Source organism: Microtus oregoni, unplaced genomic scaffold, assembly GCF_018167655.1.
Source record: "Microtus oregoni isolate MIOR12 unplaced genomic scaffold, Mior012 000079F_ref0000094, whole genome shotgun sequence".
Classification (NCBI taxonomy): Eukaryota; Metazoa; Chordata; class Mammalia; order Rodentia; family Cricetidae; genus Microtus; species Microtus oregoni.
In genome coordinates, this window is record NW_024544537.1 from 4638211 (window position 1) to 4654622 (window position 16412).

Genomic DNA, 16412 nt, shown 5'->3' on the forward strand with positions numbered 1-16412 from the left:
TTTGGATGGCGTGCAGATTGCCTTCCTGGAGAGATACCCTATTTGTTAATCTATTGCAATTTTTTAACAGATTTTGGTTATTAAATTCAACAGTAAGAATTCTTTCAGATAATTTCCTTTCACCATTTGCCATTGATTGAAATTTGTCTCTAAAATTAATGTTATCATTTTCATAATATTATTTTTTCAGCTTGCTCATCATTATTAATTTGTAAAGACTGTATAATCTCTAAAATTTATTCATTCTTGGCTCTGTTATCAAACTTTTTTATTAAGAATATAATAAGAAAAACAAAGCTAAATCCCAAATAAAATTAATAAATGTATAAAAAAATCACAGACACCTTGCAGAATACCATCCATAGCATAAGCAAAATGGTTATTAAATTCCTTACTGGTTATATTGTCTATAATTATATAGGTTTCAAATTTATTAATTCACTTACATGCCTTAAGAAATTTTAGTAAATTGTTGTAGCTGTAATAATTTTTATTGGCCTGCAGGTGTCATGATTTTAGCTACGTGATTAGTGCCATGACCAGTGGCAGCATGAACATTCCCTCTTTGGTTCCAGCCTAAAAACTGATAAATATGCTTTGCTTGGCAAGTTAATAGCAATTATTGTGTTGACCTGGTTTTGGTATGGACTAAGTTAGTGATGTACATTAATCCAAATCTCGTTTTTCGCCACTACTTTTTTGTTGTTCAGAAAGAAGATGGAAGGTATGTAGAAAGTACCCTGAAACAATATTTTTCTCATACAAGTGAAAAAAGAGCTGTATTTCTCATATATGGTAAAGCAAAGGACACTGTCACTAAGACAAAAAGGCAACCCACTGACTGGGAGAAGATCTTCACCAACCCCGCAACTGACAAAGGTCTGATTTCCAAAATATATAAAGAACTCAAGAAACTAGACTGTAAAAAACTAATCAACCCAATTATAAAATGGAGCAAGGAGCTGAATAGAGAATTCTCAACAGAAGAAGTTCAAATGGCCAAAAGACACTTAAGGTCATGCTCAACTTCCTTAGCGATCAGGGAAATGCAAATCAAGACAACTTTAAGATACCATCTTACACCTGTCGAATGGCTAAAATCAAAAACACCAATGATAGCCTTTGCTGGAGAGGTTGTGGAGAAAGGGGTACACTCATCCATTGCTGGTGGGAATGCAAACTTGTGCAACCACTTTGGAAAGCAGTGTGGCGGTTTCTCAGGAAATTCGGGATCAACCTACCCCTGGATCCAGCAATACCACTCTTGGGAATATACCAAAGAGATGCCCTATCATACAACAAAAGTATATGCTCGACTATGTTCATAGCAGCATTGTTTGTAATAGCCAGAACCTGGAAACAACCTAGATGCCCTTCAATGGAAGAATGGATGAAGAAAGTATGGAATATATACATATTAGAGTACTACTCAGCAGTAAAAAACAAGGACTTCTTGAATTTTGCATGGAAATGCACGGAAATAGAAAACACTATCCTGAGTGAGGTAAGCCAGATTCAAAAAGAGGAATGGGATGTACTCACTCATATTTGGTTTTTAGCCATAAATAACAGACTTTGTGCTTCTAATGTGTGATCCTAGAGAAGCTAAATAAGAAAGTGAACCGAAAGAAAAACATATTGTTGTCCTCCTGGATATTGTAAGTAGACAAGATTGCTGGGCAAAAATTGGGAACTGGAGGGGTGTGTTTTAGTAGGAGCCGCGGGGCTGCTTCCCCAGCACCCCGGCCGCCTGCTAGCTTATGCCCGATATAACAACACACAAACTGTATTCATTTAAACACTGCTTGGCCCATTTACTCTAGGCCTTACTGGCTAATTCTGATATCCTGATAAACCCATTTCTAATCAACCATGTAGCACCGGTCTTCCTGGGAAAGATTCAGCACATTTGACCTGGCAGCTTACTTCATCACGTGTGTCTGTCCAGGAGAGGGGAGCATGGCATCTCTCTGAGCTCATTTCCTCTTCCTCCCAGCATTCTATTCTGTTTACTCCTCCCACCTATGTTTTAACCTATCAGGGCCAAGCAGTTTCTTTATTGCTTAACCAATGAAATCAAAAGATTGATATATGACGCTCCCACATCACTTCCCCTTTTTTGTTTAAACAAAAAAAGGAAGGCTTTAACTTTAACATAGTAAAATTACATATAACAAAACAGTTATCAAGCAAGAATTACAGTTACAATATTTATATCTATTTTATCTTTTACCATAACTAAGGAAAACTATATCTATATATTCTTTAACTCCATCAAAGACTCTAGAAGGATATAATATTACCTAAGAAAACAAGAAATCCAAAACTCTAGAAATGACAGAGACATCTCGCTGCCTGGACAGTCATCCAAAGTTCCTCTGTACCATATGGGCATCCATCTTCGGCCTTCAGGCCAATAGTTTCCAACAGACATTTCCACAAAGCAGGAAATTTCAAAGGCTGTCACAATCTGCCTGTCCTGAAGAAGGTCTTGCAGACTCTTTCATGAATCAGGAACCCCGAAAGAACATCCCACCTTTAGGCAAGTTTAGCAGTCTTCTCTCTGCGGGTTCTCTGTGTCCAGGTTATGCAATAGTCCAGGCAAGAACAGTTTCTTGCCCAAATGGCTATCAAACTCCATAAGGATCCTCTTCGATGCCCATCTTCTTCTTGAAGTAGATTGGTGCTGCCAGGAGCAGAGTGTCTCATTGTCATGAAAAGTCCTAAGTTATTAAAACATTAAATGCCATATTCTGCAGTCTTTGAAAGATATGAAGAATGTCTATCTAATTGAAATGTATCTCTATATATCTAGAAAATATAACTAACATGACTACAAGCTTGACTATTACTAGTGATTATCCATTAACCTATATTTTTTTAATTATACATTACATTTTTTAATGAACTACACAATCACAATATCTTAATCAGTAGCAGAAATATGCATATACATATAGCAAAATTGACCTTAAATCTCTATCAATAAAGCAAAATCTATACTAATACAAATTATTCATATCTATATCATATCCCCCCTTTAAATGTTAAAGAACGTTTATAAACCATATTTGGGAACATGGGCGCCATTTTTTCTCTCCAAACTGCTTCCTGCTGAGTGGGGGCATCGTTAATTAGGTCTTTCATGGTATAACCTGTGTGCCAGTTTCATCTCAGTTGGCAGTTGAGCGAAGCAATTTTCTGAAGATGTTCACAGCATCTTCACCCTTCAGGAGGGTGAGGTCCATCATACCATATCGTATTAGAAGAAATGAACAGGGTCTCATCCTCTGTGAAAACAAAATAAGAAACTCCTTTCCAAAGCATCATGTCCTTAGATCCAAATTTCAAAGTCAAGGCATTTTCAAAATATCTATGTTGGATTAGTTCAGCAGCATTTATAAATAAATATCGTTTAACAGCTGTTGCTCTTTCCTCAGCATTCAAACAATTCAAACAGAGCACAATAGCATACAGTATCAAAATTCTCTGTTTATTTTCCATCTTTGTACGGCTTTATTTTAAACCTCTATTTTGTTTATTTTTACTTTTATTTTTTTTTGCTTTTTGAGACAGGTTCTCTGTATCTTTGACCTGGAATAACTCTGTAGACCAGGCTGTGCTTGAACTCTCAGAGATCTGCCTGTCTCCGTCTCCCAGGCATTGGGATTAAAGGTGTGTGCTACCACACCTTGAAGTCACAGAGGTCAATCTCCCTCTGCCTCCCAAGTGTTGGGATGAAAGGTGTGTACTACCACACCCAACAACTCTCTTCCTTTTTTTTTTACTTTAAGAACTTCAACTTTTAGTCTGCATATATTTTAATACACTGTAAATCATTTAAAAATTTTCTTTGACTTTGAATCTTTCTTTACTGTAGATCTCTCTTTTTCTGACCACACGAGCCTTTAAATTACTGAGCAATATGGGTGGGATTAAAGCCATGGTTTTGGCAGCTAGATCCAGCCCATTCCTTAGCTTTCCAGTCTCATGGCTGAGGTACTGGCTGTAGCCATGTTTACTGCCACTACTCTATGGCATTTTAAGGTCCCTGCAGCCATGCAAGCTTCAGCAGCCTGTGCTTGCAAACCACAGGAACCGCCTGCATAAAAGAGTCAGAGTTTGCCCTGCCAGGACAGCCCAGAAAGCCAACATTTTAAAACAGCACAGCTTTTTTCCTGCTACGGCTGAAAACCGAGAAGCATGCGTTCCAGCTTTTTGTCAAAACCATTTAAAAGTTTCGTGGCAGGACCTCTTAAGATCTGCAGGGCTTTGCAGCTGAAGCTGAGTCAGGAAGCCTCTCTTAGATGAGAGCACTTGCTTGCTTCAAGCAAGCAGAGCAGACCTAAGAAATCGCTGCTACCAAGAAAACATGCTCTGCTCTTTCTCAAGCTTTCTCAGGCTTTCAGTGGATACAGTTGTCCACACGTCTGGGCGCCATTCTGTTGTAATAAGAGCGGTGGGGCTGTGTCCCCAGCACCCCGGCCGCCTAGCTAGCTTATGCCCGAAATAACAACACACAAACTGTATTCATTTAAACACTGCTTGGCCCATTAACTCTAGGCCTTACTGGCTAATTCTGATATCCCAACCAACCCATCTCTAATCAACCATGTAGCATCGGTCTTACCGGGTAAGATTCAGCATGTCTGACCTGGTGGCTTGCTTCATCGCATGTGTCTGCCCAGGAGAGGGGAGCATGGCATCTCTCTGAGCTCATTTCCTCTTCCTCCCAGCATTCTGTTCTGTTTACTCCTCCCACCTCTGTTTTAACCTATCAGGGCCAAGCAGTTTCTTTATTGCTTAACCAATGAAATCAACAGATTGTTATATGACACTCCCACATCAGGGGTGAGGTGAGGGAAAGGGAAGATGGGGAGAGAAAAGTGAGAAGGGGAGGATGGGGAGAGCTTGGGTGAATGGGATGGTTGTGATAAAGGAAGGAGCAGGGAAGTATACATCTTAATTTAGGGAGCCATTTTAGGGTTGGCAAGAGTCTTGACTCTAGAGGTGTTTCCAGGGGTCCAGAGAGATGTTCCCAACTAGGTCCTTGGGCAGCTGAGGAGAGAGAGTCTGAAATGGCTTGATCCTATAGCCATACTAAAGAATATCTTGCATATCACCATAGAACCTTCATCTGGCGATGGCTGGAAATAGAGACAGAGACCGTCATTGGAGCACTGGACTGAGCTTCCAAGGTCCAAATGAGGTGCAGAAGGAGGGAGAACATGAACAAGGTAGTCAGCACCGCAAGGGGTGCCCCCACCCACTGAGACAGTGGGGCTGATCTAAGGGGAACTCACCAAGGCCAGCTGGACTGGGACTAAAAATCCATGGGATAAAAGCAGACTCTCTGAACATGGTGGACAATGAGGGCTGCTGAGAACCTAAGGACAATGGCACTGGGTTTTGATCCTACTGCATGTACTGGCTTTGTGGGAGCATAGCTTGTTTGGATGCTCACCTTCCTAGACCTGGATGGAGGGGGGAGGACCTTGGACTTCCCATAGGGCCGGGAACCCTGACTGCTCTTCAGACTGAAGAGGGAGGGGGGGGAGAGTGGGGGGTGAGGAATGGGGGGATGGGGAGGAAAAAGGGAGGCATGGAGGAGGTGGAAATTTTTAATAAAAAAAATAAAAAATAAAATTTAATATATAAATAAATAATAAAAATAACAAAACATAGCAAAATGTGGCTTCCTAGTTCAGCAGTCTCTCATGTATCTGTGGAACTGGGAACTGTCTCCCAGCTACATTCTGCAGACTTGAGCCACCAGCACACCTTGAGATAAAATGTGCTATGGTTTAAGGCTTTGTTCATACACATAGTAAAGGTTGAAGATAGTCAGTCAAGCAAGTTCAGAGAGAAAAATACCTCTTAATGGTTTACGGGGTATCCATAAGCTAAAGCAAAAAAAAAATAATAAAGAATATAAACTACCATTAAAACAATAGTTTTAAAATAGTAAAGTCTCTAAAGAGAGAAGTAAAATAATTTTTAAAATAACTAAAAATCCACATAAGGATGAGAAATATTAAAACACAGAAAGTTTTGACCTTATATGGTAATTTGGTAATTTTGAAATTTTTGAATGCTAATGCTAATCAAACAATCAACAGCTACTGAGAGATATTGAATTTTGGAAGAAACTGCTGAATTAAACCAATGTATATACTTTTAAATTATCTTAACCTTCAAATGGAAGTAAAAAATGTGTTACATTGGGGAATAGGTTATACTTTTATTTTCATGGAAAACAAAAGGCTGTGAATTCTTTCCAGTTTAAAGAAATCAGACTTGACTGAAGAATACCTCCTGAGTATATTGGCTACAGACATGGGGGAAGAAGCCAAGAAAGACTACAGGACAGGTGATGTGTAAGCTGATCTTTCTGTGCAGGAACAATTTGGAGCTAAGATGAGACATTATAAATCTTGTTGGTTACAGAGTCCTTATGACTTTATTACAGTTTGTATATTGTAATACAAAAGACTTACAAATTTGACATATGCATTTTATGTACTCAAACATAGAACAAAAATTCAATTTCAGCTGTTTTATCCATACTGCATGTATTGCTGTAGATATATATGTTACCTTTGCAAGTTTTTATGTGTTTAGAGCAAGGGGACCAGTCAGCAATAAAAATAGGTGACCCATGTAATCCAGCCTCTCTGAATGCCTCTGTTGAAATTTCAAAAGATTTCTGCATCCAGAACAGATTCAAGACTGCTAGTTGAGCTGGTCCAACCTCACAGACTATTCTAGCCAGGACTACCGAATAGTCTTATGCTTTCTCCTTGTACTGAGACTGGACAACAATTATTACAGCTACCTGTCCCAGGACTAGACCATTATCCTAATTTTCTCAGTGTTTCCCACAAATACTATTGCCCTCAGTCAACAAGAAATAGTTTTGTAGGGATATTTTGTTGGTGTTTTAACAAAAATAAAAGCTTGCCTGAAGCTCATAATGCAGAGATAAGCCCAATAAAGGCCAGGCAGTGGTGGTTCCCACCATTAATGCTAGTATTTGGGATTCCCATGCCTTTAATCTCAGCACTAGGGAGGTGGGGAAAGACAGAGATATGTCAGGGCAGAGAGTGGAATATAAGGCGGGAGAAGATGTCATTTTTTTTTTGTGCTGTGTAGTACTAAATTGTGTAAATATACCACAATGTCCTTATCCATTCTTCAGTCAAGGGGAATTTAGGTTGTTTCCAGGTCTTGCTATGACAACAAATGCTGCTATGAACATAGTTGAGCCCATGTCCTTGTTGTACAATTGATCATCCTTTGGGTATATACCCAAAAGTGATATTACTAGATCTTGAGGAAGGTTGTTTCCTAATTTTCTGAGAAATTGCCATACTAATATCCAAAGGGGTTACACAAGTTTGCAACCCCACCAGCAATGCAAGAGTGTGGCCTTTACCCCACATCCTCTCAAGCATAAGTTGTCTTCAGCGTTTTTGTCCTTTGCCATTAGAGGTGTAAGATGAAATCTCAGAGTTGTTTTGATTTGCATTCTCTGATAGCTAAGAATGTTGAGCATTTCCTTAAGTGTCTTTCAGCCATTATAGATTCTTCTTTTGAGATTTCTTTCTTTTAGATTTGTACTTCATTTTTTATTGGATTATTTGTGCATTTGATGCAGGCAAATGGATAGATCTAGAAAATATCATATTGAATGAGGTAACCAGACCCAGAAAGCCAAATATCATATATATTCACTACTAAGTGGGTTTTAGGCATAAATCAAAGAAGACCAGCCTATAACTCACAATTCCAGAGAACCTAGATAACAATGAGGACTCTAAGAGAGACATACATGGATCTAATCTACATGATAATAAGAAAAAAGGCAAGATATCCTTAGTAAATTGGGAGCATGGATACCATGGGAAAGGGCTGAAGGGGAGGAGAAAGGAAAGGATGGGAGCAGAGAAAAGTGAATAGCTCAAGAAAATCAATAAAAATGTATTTAAAAAGGCAGGAGAAGGAACTCAGAGGCAGTCTAAAGATGCAGTGTAAGCATGCAGTCTGAGGATTACACCTTCAGTCTGAGGATTTCATATAGGCATAAGGTCTCTTTAGTGGTTAGCTACATTGCTTCTCTAATCTCTCAGCTTTCGTTGCCTAATACCTGACTCTAGGTTTTTATTATTAATACCCAATTACAATTTGGGCTACACAGTATAAAGAACACAATAACCACATTCCCAAAGTGTGGAATGGGATGGTTTTGGTCATTTGATTGTTTATGGATGTTTGTCATCATTTAGGGGGATTGGTGCCAAATTTTTACCCATCATGGACAGGGAATAAGCTCAAAAACATGAAAGAAGATTCAGGGATCTCCTTATGTAAGAAAAAACAAGAAAATCGAGCATAGAAATGATGGGATAAAAGAGTAGATTTTTTGTTTGTTTGTTTGTTTGTTTGAGACAGGGTTTCTCTGTGGTTTTGGAGCCTGTCCTGGAACTAGCTCTTGTAGACCAGGCTGGTCTCGAACTCACAGAGATCCGCCTGCCTCTGCCTCCCGAGTGCTGGGATTAAAGGCGTGCGCCACCACCGCCCGGCCAAAAGAGTAGATTTTTGAGTGTACTTTTGAACAACTACTAGTCTCAAATAGTTTACATCAACATAGATTTTGTGGATGTGGGATGTTCTTTTGTATTTGTGTTGCTTTTATTGGCTAATGAAAAAACTTTTTACGCCAATAACTTAACAGAGTAAAGCAAGGCGGGAAATCCAAGAGATATATAGAGAGAGTAGGAAAATTCAGAGTGACACCATGTAACTCTCAAAGGAGAAACGCACCAGAATGCCAGAACCTTATCAGTAGGCCTCATAGTGATACATAGTGATACATAGACTAGAAATAGGTTAATTCAAGATGGAAATGCTAGCTAGAAATATGCATGAGCTTTTGGCCTAACAGTATTGCAATCAATATTGTTTCTGTGTGATTATTCAGGTGTGGACAGCCAGGAAGCAAACAAGCTCTCTCTAATTACATTTAGTATATTGATTCAATTCAAGGTTATTTTTCTTATAATGTATTATGTGTTTCTATTTCTTTTTTAAGGTAGCGCACCTTTATATCTAATTTAAAGGTTTAATGTATAGTTTTATTCTTATAATCAAAATAGACAACTTATGAATATTGTATTAATTTAAGCTATAAATTGAAATATAATGTCATAAATTGAATCCAATATTTATTGCAATCCTCAAATATTGTCCTCACTATATTTGTTATATTAATGCCTCAAAAGTTCTAAAGTAATATATTTTCTTCCAACATGTGTTTTTCAGGACACAATAAGGTATATTTATCTTTTCATTTATTATGTACATAGTAGAATATAAACATAAAAGAGTATTATTAGGTTAGGTTCTAAATCTGACAGTTTATTTAAATTTAATGTCCAACACAGCCATGGAAAATTAACTGTAATACTACTAGGGTTTTACAATATGATGTCCAGCTGTAACTCCAGCAACTTCTAGCTTAAGGAAGTAAGTTTTTAAATTTGAATTGACCATGGGCTACATAGTAAATTTGTATCTGAAAACTACTCTAGGAAACAAAGATTTATACTATTATGAAAATAAGATAACAATAAGAAACCAGAAAGTGTTCGTGGAAATATTTTACAGAGATACATTTTTGAAATGTCCTGTTTCTGAAGAAGTGAATATATTATTTTATTTAATCAATTGTTAAATTACATTAATTCTTTGTCTGTAAAATATATTTAATATGTTCTTAGTATCCAGAATACTAAAATTTATTTTATATTTATTTATTTTTCTTAAATGGCTTTCTGGTTTCCAGTCTTCTAATGATTTATACTGCTTGAAACCTTACATTTTCTATTTAATCTCCTTCTCAGTTTTCAGTGACTTTCCTCAAGTTGCATAATAGAGATAAGAGTCTTCACAGTGTTATCACTATAAATACATCTTTTTTTTTTAAAGAAATTTGGGGCCAAAAAATCTTATCCTCAGACTCTGTTGATCCAAATCACTCATTATTTTATAAACCTGTTTAAATGTATACTTTTCTTTTCTGTACTTACCTATACTTCATTTCCTTATAAAAATATTTGGTAATACATACTTCAAAACAAGGACTGAGTCATCATTATATATATATTGCTAGCCTTTTCTTCCTCAGTTTGAAATTAAGCAAATGTATTTTTGTATTTATTTATTTGAAATGTATAAATTTTACAAACTGTGGTAATATCACTTACTTTTCTGTTGCTGTGATAAAACACCATGACCAGATTGGTTTATAAAAGGAAGAATTTAAGTATTCTTAAGGTTTCAGAAGGTTAGAGTCTATTATAGTGGAAAAAAACAAAAGTAATTCCTCTCCAGCAGCATCTGAGAAATCATACATTGTGATGCATAGGCAAACAGATGATAGGAGGCTTTTGAAACTTCAAAGACAACCTTCAGTGACATATATTCTTCAACAAGACTGCATCTTCTAATCATGCCCAAACACCTACTGGGGACCTAGTTTCTAAACATGAGGTTATGTGGTCCATTCTTATTTAAACCACCACACATCTCAATAAAAATTTATCATTGAGTTAGCTAGGTTCTAGCCTTATACTAAAATATTTTACTTATTAAATAAATGAATTGTTTTATAAATAACTTTTATAAATTCATTACATACATACTTCAGCCAGACATGAAAAAAAATTAGGGAACAAGAGAAGAGGTATCACATATATTGAGTCCTAATTCTAAATGACAGACTTCCTAACATAAAGAATTAAACTATGCTGGACACGTTATATGTTGAAAACCAAATGACAATAAACTACTTTGAGACACTCTTGCCATGTAGTTCGAGCTTTGGACTTCTGATCCTCTTTTTTTTTTTCACTTCCCCAGTGATTTGACTGCAAACTAGACTACTATGGTCAGTTTTGAAAAAAAAATGTTGAAGGTCTGAATCTTTCTGGGAAACCTTGAGAAGTAAAGAGAATTTTTCAAGGGGGCATCTAAAAATCAAATGAATTAACATGGGGGTATAGATTAAGTTCATAAGGGGAGTAAGAGGAAAGTTTATAAAAATGCAAACACTGTTTAATGTGGGTTTGAGTATTTTATCAAAAATAAGCTCTATTAAATTAACAATGAAAATGATTCAGGGCAAATTATATACTCTCACTAAGTAAAGCTATACAGCAAGAATGGCAAACAATACACACAGGCTGTGTTAAAACTTAAGAAATTTAATAAAGTCTAACTTTTTCTATAACTGGATGCTACTACTGTGTGTGAAACAAAATCATTTGTAAAAACAGAAAACGACGCATGTTTGTAATGCTTATTCGTGAAAATGCAGTGGTTTGCAATAAATTAGAGACCAGTAAGACCCTCTCACTTACTATGATAGATGGGTTGGCTTCAAAATAGAAAGTGTGTGATTTCATAAGATTTCAAATCATAGATCGGAAGTAAATACTTTGAAAAGATATTTACAAGGAATAAGCCAGCAAGAGTAGATGAAATATACGAATATACAATATTGAAAATCTCTTTGGGAAATAAAGATGTTACATCCTTATAAAATTCGCAATAGTTGATAGATCCATAATTTTTTAAAGACAAAAAAACCCTAAAATTCCAATGTCTGAAATCATATCAGAACAAATGTACTGTAGGAAATCCTACAGCCAGTAGCCCTTAAGTTATCCACCCACTGGGGCATGGCTTCTTATACTCTACTATTTACACCAATGTAAAGCTTGCATCCGGCCTCTTCCTATTCCAGCAGAGAATATTGATTTGTGAGTATACCCCTAAATAAACATCAATCTATTATTCCCAATTTTGAGCTAGTGTGGAATTTCTTTAAGTGTCCTTCTTCATCTGGCTCTCAAATGGATTCTTAGTCCACACATATTGGGTAGACAACCTAATGTCCTACCTGGTCCATGGCCCAGAAAGTCTCCCAAACCTGCCCACTTGGCTCGCTTTTACCTAAAGCGGGTTTTTGAGAACTATCCCCACAGTGGAGCTTACTGAATGTGGCAACTTGGAAATTTCCCAAGTGTACACATGACTGCTGCATTCCCTGGCATAGTTCCCTTGCAAAGTTCCTTGCCATATGGCTATTTGTGCAGCTTCAAGATTGTGTTCTCTGCCCCTGAGTTCTGGGCTTCTTGCACCATGTATGGAATTGACATAATTGCTTTTAATTTGCCAAGAAATATTTAACTAGTATGAAGCTGGAAAACTAAAGAAGCTCACAACCGTTTCTGTGGCCACTCATTGCATTGCTGCTAGTCACAACTCTGCTACCAGGAAATCTACTGGACAATAAAGATTATTACATCTAAAATAATTTACCAGATATCATAATAGATAATAAATAAATCAATATGCCAGACTACATTAATATTGAAACGTTTAATAACATTTTGTTAATACTATGGATTGTATTCTGTGAGGCTTATATGATTGTGGTGATACTTCAATTTTTTGGTTAATGGGACTCAGTTTTCTTCCTTATATTATATCATTAAGAAAAATGTAGCACTTTTAGAAAGGATACAGTCTTTACAAAATATGAACAGCTAGTTGACAGGATTAATATCATTGAATATAAAAAGTTACCTGAAAAATTAATATTATTGAAAAGGGTAACATTAACTTGACAGAAAAAATTGAATCAGTGTATAAGGGTACTGAGAAATTATCTTAAGTAATTCATACTGTTGAATTTGACAATCAATATTTGTTAAAAATTTATGATAGGTTAGCAGATAGAATATCTCTCCAGGATGACAATCTGCATGCTATTTAAGTAATTTCCAAGGATGAGGTGTTATATTAAAAGGAGAAACTTCAGACATTGGAATCACATGTGCAGAATGAGGACCAGAAGCAAGAATTTTAGAGCAACATGAAAAAGCAAAAGGACTTGAGTTTTCCCTAGTTCAAATTCTACAGGAAGGACTTTACTCTGATCCTCAGGATCAAGATCTTTATGATGACCACATCTTGTCCCTATTTAGCACAGCGGTTTTAAGGGCTGGGGACAGGATTCAGGAAATAGGAAGAGAGTTGAATCATATCTTAGGGTTAAACAGGGTCAGAGAGAAAGTTTTAGTGATTTTTTTGAAAAGACAAACTAAGACTGTACAAATAGGGGTAACTGATCCAGAATCTATATGTATAATAATTAAATTTTTGACTTATGAGAATGCCAACATAGAATGTAAAAGTATCCTTGGGCCATCAAAGTTCAGATCAGCACACATGTATGAATGGGTCTTGCATACAATAAATGCCAAGACACTTTATTATGGTACTGAAGCTTGGGTAGGAGAAGCAATTTCCAATGGTAAGAGAAGACATCAAAATAACAAAAAGTTTTAATTGTGGTATAATGGGACATCTGAGAAGAGATTGTAAACAATAGATTCCTAGGACTAATGTAACCTCTGGGAATAGCAGAAATAGGGGGACTCAGCCTTCAGGTATATGTAGGAAATGTAGCAAAGGCTGACATTGAAACAATGAATGGTAGGTCTACAAAAGATAGACAAGGCAACCTGATATCATTGGGAAACTGCATGGGGGACCCCTTTCAGGCCCCTGAGATGAATGTGGTCCAGTCATTCCTGGTTACTATGGAGAATGTGTCTCACCAGGAAAAATAAACATGATCATCTCATTAGATGTCAAAAAAGCTTTCAAAAAATACAACATCCTTCATGATAAAGGTCTTGGAGAGAACATGGATACAAGGAACATATCTAAACAAATGAAAGCTTTTTTGACATCTAATTAGATGATCATGTTTATTTTTTTATGTTTTTTTATATGGTGGATTACGTTGACAGATTTTCATATATTGCATCATCCCTGCATCTCTAAGATGAAGCCAACTTGATCATGGTGGATGATAGTTCTGATGTGTTCTTGAATTCAATTGGCCAGTATTTTATTTATTATTTTTGCATCAATGTTCATGAGTGATATTGGTCTATAATTCTCTTTCTTAGTAATGTCATTCTGTGCTTTGGGTATCAGTGTATTTTTGGCCTCATAAAAAGAGTTTGTCAATGTTCCTTCTGTTTCTATTGTGTTCAATAATTTGAGGAGTCATGGTAATAGTTCTTCTTTGAAAGTCTTGTAGAAATCTGAGCTGAAACCATCTGGTCCTGGGCTTCTTTTGGTTTGGAGATTTTTGATGACTGTTTCTTTTTCTCCAGCAGTTATAGGTCTGTTTAATTTGTTTATCTGTTCTTGATTTAATTTTGGTAAGTGATATTTACACAGAAAGTTGTCCAATTCCTTGAAGTTTTCCAATTTTGTGGAATACAGGTTTTCAAAATAAGACCTGATGATTCTCTGTATTTCTTCTGTGTCTGTTGTCATGTCCCCCTTTTTATTTCTGATTTTGTTAATTTGGATATTATTTGTCTGTCTTTTGATTAGTTTGTATAAAGGTTTCTCTATTTGGTTGATTTTCTCAAAGAACCAACTCTTTTTCTCATTGATTCTTTGTATTGTTTTCTTTGTTTCTACTTTGTTGATTTCAGCGTTTAATTTGATTATTTCCTGTCATCTAGTTCTCTTAGGTGTGTTTGCTTCTTTTTGTTCTAAAGTTTCAAATGTTCTGTTAATTCACTAGTGTGGGATTTTTCCAGCTTCTTTATGTAGGCATTTAGTGCTATGAACTTTCCTCTTAACACAGCTTTCATTGGGTCCCATAAATTTGGGTATGCTGTTTGGTCATTCTCATTGTATTTCAGGTAGTCTTTAATTTCTCCCTTTATTTCTTCTTTGACCCTTGATGATTCATGTGAGCGTTGTTTAATTTCCATATGTTTGTGGTTTTTCTGGAATTAGTATTGCTATTGACTTCTATTTTTAAACCATTGTGATCTGATAAGGTACATTGGACTGTTCTTTTTTTTTTTTTTTTTTGTATTTGTTGAGGTTTGTTTTGTTACCGAGTATTTGATCAATTTTTGAGAAGGTAACATGAGGTTCTGAGACAAAGGTATATTCTTTTCTGTTTGGATCAAAAATTCTATAGATGTCTGTTAAGTTCAATTAAATCATAACATCTGTTATATCCCTTATTTCTTTGTTAATTTTTTGTCTGACTGACATGTCTAGTTGTGAGAGGGGAGTGTTAAAGTCTCCCACTATTAGTTTGTGGTGTTTAGTGTACGATTTAAGCTTTAGATGTGTTTTTTTTTTTCTTTTACATATGAGGGTGCCCTTATATTTAGGGCATAGATCCTCAGTATTGAGATTTCCTCTTAATGGATTTTTTTTCTGTGACTAATATAAAAGGACCTTCATCTTTTTTGATTTATTTTAGTTTGAGGTCTATTTTGTTAGATATTAGGATAGCTACAACCTCTTGTTTCTAAGGTCCATTTTATTGGTATATTTTATCCCAACCCTTTAATCTGAAACAATGTCTGTCTTTGAGGTTGAGATGTGTTTCTTGTATGCAGAAGCATGTAGTCTTTTTTTTTGTATCAAATCTGTTATCTTATGCCTTTTTACATGTAAGGTAAGTCCATTCATATTAAGGTACATTAATGACCAGTGACTGCTATCTCCTGTTAATTTAGTTTTCAATATTAGTGATGTTAATTTGTGTGTGTTTTTTTTCCTTTTTTATGATTTGCTGCTATGAGAACATCTATTGTATGTATTTTTGTTGGTGTAGCCAACTTTCTTGGGTTGGAGTTTTACTTCTATATTTTGTGTACAACTGGGTTTGCAGCTAGGTATTGGTTAAATCTGGTTTTGTCATGGGATATTAAGAGACCATGGCATCCATGGTCTCTTAACGCCTGCATAATGCTTGACCACAACCTTCTGGCTTTCATTGTCTCCAATGAGAACTCAGGTGTAGTTCTGATAGGTCTACCTTTCTATTTTATTTGGTCTTTTCCCTTAGCAGCTCTTAACATTCTTTCTTTACACTGTAGTTTATTGTTTTTGATAATTATGTTGCAAGAGAACTTTTTTTTTGATCCAATCTATTTGGTGTTCTGTTAGCTGATTGTATCTTCATAGGCATATATTTTTTTAGGTTGAGAAAGTTTGATTCTATGATTTTGTTAAATATATTTTCTGTGATTTTGAGTTGAACTTCTCCTTCTATACCTATAATTCTTACGTTTTGTCTTTTCATGGTGTCCCATATTTCCTGGATATTTTGGGTAAAACCTTTGTTAGATTTAATGGTTGTTTTTTTGAGTCTATTTCTTTTATTGTATCTTCAGCACCTGAGATTCTCTTTTCATCTCTTTTATTTTGTTTTTCATGCTTGCATTTGTGGTTCCTGATCATTTTATCATAATTTCTGTTTCTATATTTCCATCAGCATAAAACATTTTTAT